The sequence below is a fragment of the Dromiciops gliroides genome, chromosome 2 (assembly GCF_019393635.1).
Source record: "Dromiciops gliroides isolate mDroGli1 chromosome 2, mDroGli1.pri, whole genome shotgun sequence".
In the NCBI taxonomy this organism is placed as follows: Eukaryota; Metazoa; Chordata; class Mammalia; order Microbiotheria; family Microbiotheriidae; genus Dromiciops; species Dromiciops gliroides.
Genome location: NC_057862.1, coordinates 472237052 through 472253833, shown reverse-complemented (window position 1 = coordinate 472253833; position 16782 = coordinate 472237052). Strand labels below are relative to the sequence as shown.

General features: G+C 36.9%; 1 protein-coding gene across 2 annotated transcripts in view; it reads right to left on the bottom strand.

The window, feature by feature from the left end:
- The window catches only part of BABAM2 (BRISC and BRCA1 A complex member 2), a 584671-nt gene that overhangs the window by 458550 nt on the left and 109339 nt on the right, over window positions 1-16782 (bottom strand). The window lies entirely within an intron of this gene.

Below are 16782 nucleotides of genomic sequence, written 5' to 3'. Positions count from 1 at the left end.
ATCCTCTCCTCTAAAAAGAGCTTCCCTTATAACAAAATGTTTGATACCTATCTGAATTTATCTTTATTAATCAACTCCCACTTCATCACCCTCTCCTCATCCCAGTGATTCTAAAGCCCTGTCATTCAAAGTCCATTCTCCATTCCTTATGGTCCCCTACCTTATTCCCATGTCCTCAATCAAATTTCCTAAATGTACAACCACAAAGATATCCAACCATTCCACTGTGCTCTCTGGAATGCCTGCTCTACAGCTAACAAACTTGCTTTCATCTTACACCTTTTCCTCTCACCGTTTCATTTTTTGGTTGTTGTTGTTGTTGGTTTTTGGTTTTGGTTTTTTTTTGCACTCACTGAAACCTAGTTCCTTCCTAATAATACAACTTCCTTAGCAACCCTTTCCAATACTATGTGTACTTTCACTCATTACCCCTCTATTTCATCAGCACTCAAGATGAAAGAGCTAAAATACTGCTTATTCTCCTCTGCTACTTCTAGGCTCTCCCTTTCCCCTACCTCAACCATTCAGTAACCTCTCCTACTTTGAGGTTCATTGAATTCGTATATAGCACCCAATAAAATTCTGCTTGTTTTTGTCTACTGACGCTCCAAGTACACCCCTTCTTGCTTCAAGGAGTTCAGAGCTTAGCTCAAAGTTTTTCTTTTCTCTCCAACTCCAAAATTCATACTAGAAGACTGCAATATACACACTGATACAACTTCTCTACCACATTTCAGCTACAGAGATAATCATAACCTTGAAACTACTATCATTCCAAAGTGTTCCATTTCCATGATCAAGAACTTGGAAATTCCCTTATCTGATCACAATCTATTGTCATTGCACCTCTCTTTCTTCCTTGAAACTCTAACTTCATTTTTCATCCTCAAATCCCTCAAGCCTTTCCCAGGTCATCCCTCCCCTGCATTGGCTATATTCTCCTCCCTTCCCCATCTTAACTCATTGGTAAATTAGTTTAACATATTAAGAGGTAACCATTCTCATTGCCAAAGCAAACTTGTACATGTACAAGTGATCTCATTTCATCCTTTCTTCTCCAATAGATTGCCCCCCTCTATCATCCCTACTCTTTTCACTAATCTTCAATCTCTTTGTTTATTCAAAAAACTTTCACATAATCCATCACAAATCGGGGCAGCTAGGTGGTGCAGTGGATAAAAACACCAGTCCTGGAGTCAGGAGGACCTGAGTTCAAATCCTGCCTCAGACACATGACACTTACTAGCTGTGTGACCCTGGGCAAGTCACTTAACCCCAACTGCCTCCCCCCAAAAAAGAAAAAGAGAAATAATCTATCACAAATCCATCTTTCTCAGAACTACTTATTCAACCCTAACCTGTCTCTTAGATCTCTAGCCTGACATTTCCAACTGCCTAATGAACATCTCATCAATATCTTAAATTCAACATGTCCAAAATTAAACTCATTCTCTTACCCCAAAAAATTCTTCCCCTATTTCAAACTGCCCTGTTACTTTTGAGAGCTCCACCATGCTCCCAGTCACCAAGGATCACAACCTAGGTATTATCTTCAATTTCTCAATGTCTCTCATTTCCCATATCAATTCAGTTATCAAACATTGTCTTTTCTACCTTCCTAACATCTCTCAAATGTGTCTCCTCCCTTCTGACACAGCCATCAATCCCTAGCAAAGGCCCTCACCACCTCATGCCTGGATTATTCCAAAAGCTTTCTGGCTGGTCAGCTTGCCTCGCTAGTCCATCTTCCACTCAGCTATCAAATAAATTTTTCTAAAGCACAGGTCTGATCATGTCACACCACCCCCTAGTCAATAAACTCCAGCAGTTCCCTATCACCTCAAGGATAAAATATAAAATCCACTGTGTAGAATTCAAAGGTTTTCATAACCTGACCATTCCATACCTTTCTTGTCATTGTTATGGCTCTGTACTCTGGTGAAAGTAACTATCTTGCTAGTCTTTACACAAACAAGATATTCTGTCTCCTGGCTCTAGGTCTTTTCACTGGCAGCACCTCATGCCTGAAATTCTCTCCCTCTTTACTTCCATCTTCTGGTTTCCCTGGCATTCTTCAAGCGCTAGCTAAAATCCTGCCTTTTATTTTTAAAAAAATGTTTCTTATCTTCCCCTCTTTGGAATTGTTTTCCCTCTACTTACTAACTCCAATTTATCCTGTATATAGCTTTCTTGTACATATTTGTTTTTATGTTGTCTCTCCCATTTGACTGTGCTCCTAGAGATCAGGAACTCTCTTATGCGTTTCTTTGTAACCCTAGTGCTTAGCACAGTGCATGGCATATAACAGTTGGCAAAAAAATGTTTAGTGGCTAGCTTAATATTACAGGTAGCTCTTAAGAATTCTAAGGGAGTCAAATAAAACAGAGGGCCTAGGAGCAGTTTCAAGTTTTGCTGATTCTAAATGACTAAAGAAAAGGAAGTGAGGGGAACATAATAGAGAAAAAAGGGGGAGGTTGGGTAGAGAAACATCTCACATAATGTGACCACAAAACTTTTGCCATACGAAGTAGTCGATAGGGAAATTTTATATTCTCAAACAGTTACAACAAGAAAAGAGAAAAAGAATGGATCAATGAACTGGGCTTGCAACTAAAAACCAAAAATCGGGGGCAGCTAGGTGGCGCAGTGGTTAAAGCACCAGCCCTGGATTCAGGAGTACCTGAGTTCAAATCCGGCCTCAGACACTTGACACTTACTGGCTGTGTGACCCTGGGCAAGTCACTCAACCCTCATTGCCCCCACCAAAAAAAAAAACAAAAACCTAAAATAATACAATGAAATAACAAAATAATTCTAAAAATTAAAAAAAAAGAATTTAACCAAATGAAAGCCCTTGAAAAGCTAATGAGTTAATAAATAAAACTAGGAACTAGTTATAAAACAATAAAATAAACCATTACCTAATTTACTTTTTTACCAATCTCAATAATGAAAAGAGCTCACAACAAATTAAAAAATACAAGATATTATTAAAATACATTTTGCCCAACTATATGCCAAAAAACTGACAACTTAAGTGAAATCAATTAACATTTACCCAAAAAAACCCACCAAATACCCAAATTAACAAAATAAAAAATAGATAATTTAAAGAACCCAAAATCATAAAAAGGAATTGAACAATCCATAAATGAACTCCTGAAGGAAAAAACCTCAGGACCAGATGAATTTAAAAGCAAAGTCTATCAAGCATGCAAAGAATAATCCCAATATCATGCAAAACATTTGCAAAAGTAAGCAAAGAAAAGATCCTACCAATCCTTTTGATACAAATACAGTTTTGATAACCTAAACCAGGAAGAGTCAAAATAGGGAAACTATAGATTAATTACCCTTAATAAGAAGGTATCAATATAATGATGCCAAAAGGAAAAAAAAAAAGCTTCAATAAAACATTTTAAAATATACAGAAGGGAAGAAAATTCAGAATGGGACATAGACAAGTAGCCTACTTCTCTTACAGTTCTATATACAAGTCTCTTTTCTGTTCTTATTTGTCTATTGAATTGTTCCTGTTGTTGCTGATTGTTCATGATTTTAAAAGAAAAAAAAAGATCTGAAGTGTTTTAGTGGACTTCAAGTTCCACATGAGTCAACAGTGTAATTAATCTAACAGCCAAAAAGCAAATACAATCTTAAATCCCTTTAAGGAATCTAAGGTCTAAGGAGGTGACAGTTCAGCTCTCTACTCTAGGAAGACATTTTCAGTTAATATGTTCAGTTCTGGGTAGCTTATTTTAGGGGGAAAAAATGAAAAGCTAGAAATACCCAGGAAAGAAAAGGATGGTAAAGGGCTTTGAATGTAAGAGATAAGATGAAACAACTGGTGATATTTCACCTGAAGAACAGGAGATTTAAGGGGTACATGTTAGGCATCCAAGTATCTGAATGATAATATCACTTGGGAGGATCAGACTGTTTAGCCCAAAAGAGCAGAACTCAGCTATGGTAGCTATGGCCAAGCCTATTACACATCTATAAGGTAAGAACCAGTGTCTGGAAGATCAGATTTCAAGTGAAGTCTCTGGCCTAGACAGTAGAACAGATAGGATTACAAACCACTGGAAATTAATTGATACTGATGGACAGTTGCTTATGGCAAAAAATCACCTAAATATAAAAGTTTCTTTGTTTCATGTATGGCTGAGGCATTACCCTGGTGATGTGGTATCTGGCAGCTCCATAGACATATAAAAATACCCAGTGCCAGGAATATGGGAAGGAGACTCCCCAGACTTGGCAGTTTTCCCAAACTACACAAGCTTTTAGCAGCCACCATTGTAAGAAGTATCTCCCTGAGAGAAAAGAAGATATAGGGAGGTCCACAAGAACCAGAACTAGAATCAGAACCACAACTCTCAACATGTAGCACAGTTCTGCTCAATTACTGTATCCTGTTAAAATAAACCTATTCTTTTATATCCTTTGGTTCAGTCACTTTCCCAGCATAATAGAGCAGTGAATGGAATATGCAGAGAGATATTTAGACATAATAGGGAGGGGGATGGAGGACTTCCTAACAATTAGGGCTATCCACACACATAATGGGCTAGCTCTAAAGATAGTGGGATCCCTTTCATTGTAGGTCTTCAAAGACTGGATGATTATTTGTGGATATTATAGGAAGAATTCTTTTGCAGGTATGATTGCTGTCGCTAAGGCCTAAATCTGAAATTCTATGATTCTAAGATTACTATCTGTGGAGTTTTCTTGGCAAAGTAATATTATAGCTTCCAGTAATGTTATAGGTAAAAATCATAGAATACCATAATTATCTTATAGCAAAGGTTCTTAATCTAGGGTCTGTAAACCTGGTGGGGGTGGGGGGAGGTTGTAGAGGGAGATTTTCTGGATAATGATTTCTTTTCCTTGTATCCTATGTATTTTATTTTACACATTTAAAAACATTCTGAGGAGGTATCCATGGCACAAAAAAAGGTTAAGAACTTCTACTTAAAGTAATATGCCTGAGGGACAGCTAGGTGGCACAGTAGATAATGCATCAGTCCTGGATTGAGGAGGACCTGAGTTCAAATCCAGCCTCAGACACTTGATACTAGCTGTGTGACCCTGGGCAAGTCACTTAACCCTTCATTGCCCCACAAAAAACAAAAACAAAAAACAAAACAAATAAAGTAATATGCCTGGAAAAGAGAAGACTTAGGGGGACAGGACAGCTGTCTTTAAGGATTATCATGTAGAAGAGGGATTCAATCTGTTCTGTTTGGCCTCAGAATGTTGTGGGATGGAATTTAGAGTCAAATTGATCAGATGGATCATGAGTCGTTCCAAAAGAATTACAAGACTCAGTGACTCAGTTTCCCAAGTTTTATTGCAATACTGTGAGTGAACACAGAGAACCAGAAAAGTGGAAAGGTATCTCTCAAATAGGGAAAGAAAAGATAGTTATATTTATAGTATGGATAAATTGATTATCAGTCTCATTATAATAATCTACACCTTAGAGAGGTACAAGGGAGGGCTCATCCTAATTTGGAGTTCCTGGGAACTTAAGCCAACCCCTGAGGCAGGTACCTTTTTCCATAGAGGTGTGTTTTGGGGGTTTACTGCATCATGAGGTGAATATGGGGACAAATTTGGCCTGTTCTGCGCATGTCACCTTTTGATTGCCATGTCTAGTTTCAAAATATTTTCATTTATCACTTTGAATTTCTATTCCCTGTCAGTGTATCATTGTTATAGTTAAGGTCTCTATGACCTGCCTCTGTATGTTCTTGTTATGGGTGCTGATTAATGTGGGGGGTAGTAAGAACCTAGGCCTTGACTTGTATTAATGAAGACTCAAGTCTTAAGTTATCTATTAACTGGGGTCTGAATCCCTCTTAGAGTTCAGACCTAAATTAGAGCTTGGGTCTTGGTTTTTTCTATTAACCCCCTTTTTTTTGCCTCCTACATCAAAAAGGCAGAACCAAAATCTGTAGGTAGAAGGATAAAAGAGAGAAATTTAAGCTTGCAGCAAGCAAAAACTTCCTAACAATTATAGCTTTCCCAAAGTCGATTTGTGTTATCTCAAGAGATGGCAGGTTCCCCCCTCACTGGAAGACTTCATTCAGAGGTTAGAAGAGTACTTTGCTAGCTAAGGTATAGTGGAAATTCATTTTTAGGCCTGACTTGGTCTATGTGGCCATTGGATTCCCACATAATTCTAAAATTCTTTGATTCTGTGAATCAAGATTGTGGATCACTAAAAAAGCAATGCAAACTTAAAGAGGACATAACAGTATGTTATGGGCCTGAGTACCTCATTTGAATGGCCCTGGGTTCCCCAGAAGTTCTGTAAGCTAAATCAAAAGAACCTTCTCCTTGAGAAACTAAACCAAAGGACAGACTCACCTAATTACCCCTCGGGGAGATAAGATTGGGCATGGCTGGTGCCTTTGTGGCATGAGGAGAACAGAGATGGCTTGGGAGATTCAGAGCTGTCCCTCACCCAACTTCCCCTAGCCACCACCAGTGGGGGATGGTCCTCCCCCAATAGGGGAACTTTCCACAGTCAGATGATCACTTCATAGGACCACCATCCATCCTCTATAAAAGTATTTTCCTGTCTCCTGCTGAGATAAGTATCTCAGAGAGCCACGCCTCTGTGCCATACCTTCTCCCCAAGAGAAGTCCAAGGACTTCCCTCTTAGTTTCCTTTCCCTAGGGCCTAAATAAACTGTTATTTTATTCTAGTGTGCAAGAGGGTGTAATTCTTTAAAGAGGAATTTCTAAGAAGCCCTACCCCAAACCCCGACCAATTTCACCCGTAACACTAAGAATAGTGAACTATAGTGAACTTTATCCATCCATTCTTGTATCCCCCACAGCACTCAATAAATAGGTTGATTTTATTTCCTTTTGTTGCTCCACTTGTCCTAAAGTTTCAGCAAATCCCCATATCACTGTTAACCCCATACCTAGGTTACCAAGCCCAATTCTCAGAGGAAAAGTAGCTCTGCTCTCTTAAAAAGCTAGGTGTAAGGGGCAGCTAGGTGGCACAGTGGATAGAGAACTGGCCCTGGATTCAGGAGGTCCTGAGTTCAAATCCGGCGTCAGACACTTGACACTTACTAGCTGTGTGACCCTGGGCAAGTCACTTAACCCCAATTGTCCCACCAAAAAAAAAAGGGAGGGGCGGCTAGGTGGCGCAGTGGATAAAGCACTGGCCCTGGATTCAGGACTACCTGAGTTCAAATCCGGCCTCAGACAGTTGACACTTACTAGCTGTGTGACCCTGGGCAAGTCACTAACCCCCACTGCCCCGCAAAAAAAAAACAAAAAAAAAAAACCCAAAAACCAAACCAAACCAAAAAAGAGAACAAAAGGCTAGGTGTAAGCAAAATAGAAAGTTAGAAGTAATATACTGGCATGAAGAAAAAATAAAACATAATTAAAATTCAGATAACTGAAGATTACAGTACTTGAGAATTTTTCATTTGTACTCTAATAGTAAGCAGTACTAACATGTGTGACTTCTCCATTTGTATTAAAACTCCTACTGAGCAGACTGAATTAAGAGCATATGGCATTTTTATAAGACTTCTAGATTGGACATCAGTTCATTATTAAAGTTTTCAAAATGCCTATGAACCACAACAGAGAGCAAACTTGAAAAGGCAAATGGTAAATATTTCTTTTAACAAAAAAAAATTCTAACACGACTTGACTTAATGTGACTAGCAGACTTTAAAAATGTTCATCAGTTAAAATTTGAAAGAAAATTTGAAATGCCACCCAAGTCACTGACATACTGCTAAAATGTTCATCAACTTGGAAAATATAAATCCATATATAGCTTTGACAAATGCAAAGTAGGAAACTGTGATTTTTAAAAGTGAAGAAAAAAGGAGATAATATTTACAAATTATATAAATATTCTCAATCTTAAGTGTTGTAATTTATTAATTTAAACATGAAAAGGTGAACAAAGTAGTTCTCCAGCTTGGCTTTTTTACTCTACTTTTGAAACCTCTCTTCTCCAGAAAATACTTCTAATTTTGAAAAAAACGATTCAGTTTAGATCTGACATTGGATACTTACTTAGCTGTGTGACCCTATGCAAATCACTTAACCCCAAATGCCTTAAACATCTGGAGCCATCTCTAGTCGTCCTGATATGTATCTTGCCACTGGACACAGATGGGTCTGGAGGAGAGAGTGAAGTTGGTGACCCTGCACAGCCCTCCCTCACTTAAATCCAATTCACAGCAAGTCATGACAATATCATGGTCCTCTTCAAGAATGAAGGACAAACAACAAAATTTATGTCAGAATTACCAATTAGTAACATACTATTATCAGTGTTATGTCACATATTGGGAAGTACCATATTCTAATGTGATTTTAGAATATAGTAACTCTACAGGTAGTATGAGATTATTATTATTATTATTATTATTATTATTATTATTATTATTATTATATTTACATATAATTATCTCAAGCGTACTTGGGAATGCTGAAGGACCAATAAGAAGATAATTAAATTTACTATAATGTTCATCTATCTCTATGTTCCTTATAATCACCCTTTCACAACAACTTAGAGCACTAATTCATTTTTATATATATTCTCAGAATATTTATGCTTAATTGAATGGCAATTATCAGTAAGAATAAGGATTTTTATAATGTTTATCAAATAGCAGATAGCTATTTTATTGCTCAGAAGATGTTTTCTCATACCGTCATCTCAGTGTGTCCAACTCAAAAAGTTCCAAACATTCTTGGGTTCAGTCTTGAAATATTAACCAATTTAGCAGTTCATTTTGGGTATACACATTTTACAATATGGATTTAAGCTTACTAACATAAACTAAAGCAAAAAAGGATATGATCCAATTATCTGAGTCACCAAAGGTTCATTATTTAAACTAATCATGATGCTTGAGTTCTAGTCAAAGAGAACACAGGCACAGCAGTATGCATGCAACAAATCAACAGGTTAAAGAATTAAGAAAACCACATTATAGTGGGTTTTAGTAGACTACCACATTCACAATGAAGTTAGCAGTATGAAATGGCAGCCAAAGAAAGCAAACGAATTCTTCAGCTGCCTTTGAATGGGCTAATGAAGGAAGAGGGGATTGTCCTCATCAGACCTTACCTAGAGTACTCTTTTAAGTTCTGAGTGTCAAAATTTAAGGAGGACATTGATATGGCAATCAAATCACAAGGAGATACTTTACAGAACTTGATAAAATAATAAACAAAATTCATTTGGAAAAATGAAAGAGCTAGAATAGCAAGGGAAAAAATGAAAAAGCTAGAATTTCGAGGGAAATGCTGAAAAGAAGTAAAGACAAAGAAGAAACAGCACTCCCAGACCTCAGATTTTATTATGAAACAGCAGCAGTCATCAAAATCATCTGGTATTGGTTAAGGAACAGAGAGATAGATCAATAGAATAGCCTAGACAAGGAAGATTCGGAAATGATAGAACTCAATAATTCAGTGTTTGGTAAAGTAGAAAATATATATTATCTAGGGAAAAACTCCCGATTTGATGAAAAACTGCTGGGAAAACTGGAAAGCAATTTGGCAGAAATTAAGTTCAGAAAACACCTCACATACACTCCACAATCCATTCTAAATGGAAACACAATCTTAATATTTAAAAGTATACTACAGAAAAATCAGAAAAGAAACAGAGATGATATACCTCTCATAGCTGTAGGTAGAAGAAATATTCTAAAACAAAGAAGAGATAGAAACAATTGCAAAAGAGAAAATATATAACTTTGATTACCTGAAATTGAAAAGCATCTACACAGAAAACATTAATGCATCTAGGATAGGAAGGAAGCAGTCAAATTGGGAGGGGGGGCAGGAAGGTTGGGGGACTTCCTATCCAACATCTCTGATAAGGATTTGGTATGCAAGATATATAAACAATTGATAAGTATATATAAGATTAATGACCCTCTCCAATAGATAAATGGTCAAAGAATATGAACAAAAAAGTTCTCAAAAGAACTAAAAAGTATTCATAGCCATATGAAAGAATGCTCCAAATCACTAATAATAAGAGAAATGCAAATAAAAACTATCCTGAGATTTCACCTCATATACTGCAAGTTGGCAAAAATGCCAAAAAATTACAACAGTCAATGTTCAAGAGGTTGTAAGAAAAAAGGCACACCATTTTTAAGGCAATTTGGAACTATGCAAATAAAGTGAAAAAAAGGTCCATACTCTTTGAATCTCAGACTCTGGGCTAATACCCATACCCCAAGGAAGCTGTGGGGGGGAATTATTTATTATTTATTAATATTGTTTGAACCAAGCTTTAGTGACTAAAAATTTGTCTAACTCAAAGCTTAAGGTAGAGGTCAAGCTGACCTCAGAGATGCTGTGAGGAAGCTGGATAGCAGCTGGGAATACTTAGATTCTACCCAGGTCTTGTTCTGGGTTCCACCCAAAGCTTGTGGTTTGAGTTCTCCAAACCTGACTGTTTATACTTACCTGTTGATAGACATCTCAAACTGCCCTACAAATGTCTTTACTCCCTTATCTGCACTCAATATAATGTGGCTTTAAATTTTAAAAAGAAAAAAAAAATAAGGGAGAGCCATATCTTCTCCCCTGCTCTCTCCTTTGTCAAATGACCTAATAAAATTCTTTCTAAAACTATTTCAGGTTTGGAGGTTTGTTCTTGACTAACAAAGCCATCAAGAAGAAGAATGTTCCCATATACTCCAAAATATTTATAGCAGTACTTTTTATGATAGCTAAGAGTTGGAAACAAAAGATACTTGTCATCTGGGGAATGGCTAAACAAATTGTGGTAGATGGATGTAATAGAATATTATTATGCTGTAAGAAATAATGTGTGGCAGCTGGGTGGCGCAATGGATAAAGCACTGGCCTTGCATTCAGGAGGACCTGAGTTCAAATCCAGCCTCAGACACCTGACACTTAACTAGCTGTGTGACCCTGGGCAAGTCACTTAACCCTCACTGCCCCGCAAATAATAATAATAATAATAATAATAATAATAATAATAATAAAGTTTTTTTTTAAAGAAAGAATGTGTGATGATTACAGAGAAGCATGGAAAGATCCATATGAACTGATGCAGAGTGTAAGCAGGGCTAAGAAAACTCTCTCTCTCTACCCCTCTGTGTGTGTGTGTGTGTGTGTGTGTGTGTGTGTATTATAGATATACATATACATATATACATGCATACATAGAGTAATGTAAATGTAAAAAATATACATTAATAAATCTACATTAAATATAAGAAAATTATAAAAAATCAATCAAGACTAGAATAAAGAAATACAATAAGGCACCCCCAACCCACCCCTTCGGGAAGGTAGGAGTCCACAAGTGTTACACATTGCATGAGTTTTCAGACTTTTTCAATTAATCAAGCAGTTGGACTGATTTTTTTCTCTAAAAAAACACTTTCACAGTATAACTCCCTGATATGGTATAGAGGGGAAGAAGGATACTTGGGAATAACTATGATGATAACTAAGAAACATAAAATTAGCAAAAACTTATTTAATTTTTTTAAAGGACATTGAGGAGCATTAGAAAAAATCTAGAGAACAAGCAGGATGGTGAAGAACCTTAACTCTGTTTTAGGAAAATCACCTGAAGGAACCAGGGATATTTAACCAGCAGAACATAAAACTTGGAGAGAAGGAAGGGAGAAATGAACATGATAGTTTTCTTCAAGAATCAAAAGAGCTATCTTAAAGAAAACATATTCAACCTGTTTTGTTGAACAGGCCCTAACAGGCAGAACCAGGAGTAATGGATAGAAATTGCAAAGATACGAATTTAGGTCTAATATAAGGAAGAACAACTATTTGTAGTTCTAGAACTCAGCAGAGTGCCTGACATATAACAAGCACTTAATAAATGTTTGCTAACAAGTAGAGCTATCCAAAAGTAGAAATAACTGCCTCAAAATGTAGTAGTTTTCTCTTCTGTGGATGACTATATATTACAGTTCAGGGCTTCTTAAACTTTTCCCACTCATGACCCATTTTCACTGGAGAAATTTTTACATGATCTCAGCTATATAGGAATATAAAATAGGTATACAAATCAAACATTGCCAAATTTTTCAGGACCCCCACATACAGTTACATGACCCCATATTGACCCACAGTTTAAGAAGCTTTAGTATAATGGGGTATTCCTCTTCAGGTATGTGTTGAAATACAGTCATCCCTGACTATTTGTGAGGGTTGGGGATACAGAACCCCTGCAAATGTGAAAAATCCCAAATAACTCTAGGTCCGACCCCAAATGTTTATTTTTAATAATTCTGGTCATATTTAACACATAAAACAAGTAAAACAACACACTGTACCCATAAAAAAATTAATAGTTTCTACACAAGAGAGATTAGTATCTCATAACTTATGTAGTCTTCACAGCCCTCGGTGTAGCTGCAGCACCTGAAGGAAAAGAGTTCCTTCCCCCCCCCAAAAAGCAAAAGATATAAGGATCGATGCAGAAGAAAATCATGTAACTAAGTTTGGATGACAGACAAGAGGAGGAGTTCCCAAAGAGTATGCAAAGCCCTTAGTTCTTTAGCTCCCTGAAACTTAACAAAATTTAACCTTTATATATAATTAATGTATGTGTGTATTCTTATGGTAGTAAATGATAAAAGATGCAGTATTTATGCATTTACAACTTACTAAATTTTTTTTTTTAGTTTTCTTTGCATACCCACATTGTCTGCAATTTCCCACAGTACTCTGCAAATCTCCAAAATTTCCCATGAAATTATCAATGACCAACCCACAAATGACCAAAATCACAAATGTGAAACCCACAAGTGTCAATGGGTGACTGATGTTGGATGCTGATATGGATTTTTATTTGAGGCCTATATACATAACAACTTCCATTGGAACTTTGTACTTCATATCACAAATCATATAAGATCAGAAACAGAATGACCTGAAAAGTCATCTCTTTCAATTTCTTTATTTTACAGATGAGGAAATTGAGGATCAAAAAAGTTGAGAGAATTACCCAAAGTCATACAGCTAGTGTATAACAGAGCTATGATTGACATCTCACTTTCCTGAGTCTTACAACACCAAGTCTACAGCATTTTCACTATATCACACTGTCTTCCAAGAATGTGCTAATTACAGAATCAAAGCAAATGAGCAGCTGTCATAAGATAAAGCAGAAATCTTATTATAAATAAAAAACACTTTTCTCAAAAATCTCCAGCAACCAAGTCCCCACTGCAACCAACAGATAGTTTGGAACATCAGTTCACCAAGAGTTATCCATAAGAACTACAAAGAAGGAAAACAAGAGAATAAGAAACCTGTTTCTAGGGGTGGCTAGGTGGCGCAGTGGATAGAGCACCGGCCCTGGAGTCAGGAGTACCTGAGTTCAAATCCGGCCTCAGACACTTAATACACACTTACTAGCTGTGTGACCCTGGGCAAGTCACTTAACCCCAATTGCCTCACTTAAAAAAAAAAAAAAATGAAGAAACCTGTTTGTAGCAGCTACAAAAAATAAAAGAGAATGCAGAAGTAGACCATAGATAGTCTGCTATGTTTCTGCCATAACCAAGCAACACCTAAATATATATATAAATGATATGCTGGTCCCAATACTAAAAAAAAGGAAAAATGCTGAAGGAAAACATCTCTATTCTTCAAATGATCAAAGAAAATTATCATTTGAAAGAATTTAAGGAATGCTTCAAAGAGAAAGTAAAAATAAATAAAATGTTAATAGTTAAAGAAGCCTGACAAAGATTAGAAAGAAAAAAAGAAAATAACACAGAAAAGTAAGTTACACAATATAAATGAAGTAACTCCCATAGATGAAATTTTCCAAATACATAGTATTTATTTCTTTAAATAACTTTTCAATAGAAATCTTTCTCAAATATTTAAGTGATCTTTGAAAAAAGTATTTAGTGAGGGGCAGCTAGATGGCACAGTGGATTGAGCACCGGCCCTGGATTCAGGAGGACCTGGGTTCAAATTGTGGTAAAAAGTTTTAACAGTCGGTTAGATAATGGAGAGACGCCAGGTTTTTTTAGGACCACCCTTTTGGGGAGGAGACCAACAGCATGAGCTACGCACACCAGTCCGCCTGCAAAGCACGCCAGATTGCCTGCTGAGCACTCGACCTCCGGGGTGTGAGCTTAAAAGGCAAGGAGAGAACGGAAGTGGGGCGTTTTTTCCTGCTCCGCTGGTCTCCTGGCTGCGTTGCACAGACAGAAGCTGACTGGAGTTTGACTCAGCCCAACTCTCGGTTAACAGCACGCACTTGACTCAGTCTCTCTCCCCAAAGGTGGCCTTGGGTTTTGGTGAGTTTTATACGGAATATAGATTAAGCCTAGACTTAAGACGATTTGTATTGTATTTCTACTTTCCTATCCTTCTAATCAACATCACCTTGTGACTACCATACAATAAAAGCTCTAACTAGAAAACCAGAAGCTTCTTCCATTTACTAGTCTGGGAGATAAATTAAGGGAAAGGTTAAGTAGGGGAGATTTATGATCTAATATCCAATTTTTATCTCACAAAATCCAGCCTCAGACACTTGACACTTACCAGCTGTGTGACCCTGGGCAAGTCACTTAACCCCCATTGCCCCCTCCCAAAAAAAACCCAAAAAAGTATTTAGTGAATTGTGTATATAGAATAAAATTTAAACTTTTCTTTACAACTCAGCCACCATGGACATCGGTTCTTTCACTGTGATATAGTTAAAGCTACAGCAAAAGCCACAGATGTAGACAATATGGGATGTACTGGAAAATGAGGATTAACTCCAGGATTTTCCTAGTAACTTGCTTCTTTAGAAAGTCTCTGATGTTAAGATTGTTTTGGGACTCTATGCCTTTCTATCTTTTTCATAAAGGTGGACTGAAGGATATGCAACTGTGTAACCTCCTAGATGCTCTAAAACAACTACCTTTCTACAAAACAAAATCAAGAGCTAACACAACCTGTGGTTATACAACCTTCCAGAATATTTTTTAAACTTTTAACTACTAAATATTAAATATCTTAGCATAAATTCTTTCAAAATTTCTCACCTGGCTATACCATCTTGCTACTAAGTGCAAGATACATGTTGAGCTCTGGGGGATAGGAATGTGAAAAATATAGTCCCTGCCCTAAAGGAACCTACAATTGAATGGGGGGAAGACAAGGCACAAAAGGAAGGGATGGGGGGAAGTGCAGAGAAAATACTGCATTAGAGGGTGTGCTAAGATATTTGTGGGAAGAAGTCTTCCTTTCAACCTTACACATTTCTTCAACATTATCAAACATCATCAAATGAGAAAATATTTATAAAAGCACTTAGCACAGTGCCTGGCACATAAGAAGTGCTTTCTAAATGCTTATTCCCTTCCTCTTATTCCAGACATGAAACCTAGACATAATCATGTTAAAACATTCTTAATGTTCAATTTTTAACATAATCCCAGGCACAAGCAAAACTCAACATTGCCTCCTTTTAAAATAGTTTTGTTGTTCCTTCAATTTACATTGCTGTGGTCACTGTGTATGTCTATTGTTTGCCCAGCACTGCTTAATTCACTTTGCATGAGTTCATGCTTTTCTCTATTCATCATGTTCATTGTTTCTTACAGCACAGTAATATTCTATTATATTCACATATCACAACTTTTTCTGGTCATTCCCCAGCTGATAGAAATCTACTTTGACAAACAAAAATGGAAATGGAAATAACAACTTTGCTGCTACCATTGAAACTGAATGATGTGGAATTAAAACGGCCAAATTTAGCCCCAAAGGAGACATATGAGAAGACATCCCCAACACACACACTCCTTTGCAGAGGAGTTGGTCCACAAGTATGAAACAGACTTTTTTGATATGTCAATTGGCTTTGCTGAATTTGTTCTCTTTTCTTCCTCTTTTTAAAAAGTCTTTGTTATAAAGTTCTCTGGGAAAGGAGGAGGGATGGAGGAAACAAACCAAAAAGATATAGAAAACCAAAAGATAGTGGGTCTTTTTCTGGATACTAATTAGTAAATCTCTGAAATGGCATGTCCACTAGTGATATGTCCTAATCCCTCCCTCCTCTGATTATGTATAATATATAGCAGCATTCCTTACTATCTATTAATTTAATACTACAGTTCCAACCTAGGGGTTCTAGGTTCCGGCTTGCTAAAACTCTCCATGCCTGGGTTCCTCACACCTTCTATGGGCTTTCCTTAATACCAATTTACCTTCCGATTTGAACCTCTACTGTGTACTTACTCAACAATGCTTTTGTCATATGAATGCCTACATGAATTTTACTCTCTTTAAAAATATCATATGATTTTATAATGTCAAATCTTAGTTCAACAAGTAGTGTTTGATGTGTTTTATGCAAATTGACTATTTTCCAAATGACATTATAATTTCAGCGATATCTTACCATGACAAAGCTTTGACCCCAAAAGACACAATAATGATACAAAAATGTAACTATTAGAACTTACACATTTAACAGAAAAGGGATCAATTTTCAAAACTAAAACTAAATAGGGGCAGCTAGGTGGCACAGTAGAAAAAACGCAGGTCCTGGATTCAGGAGGACCTGAGTTCAAATCCGGCCTCAGACACTTGACACTGACTAGCTGTGTGACCCTGGGCATCATCACTGCCCCACCAAAAACCAAACCCAACCCAACCCAGAAATATGGGGGGGGGGGGGTTTGACTAAGGTCCTGGTCTCCATTAAATAGTATTTGAAAACCACTGTACTGGAAAGAAAAAGCCACC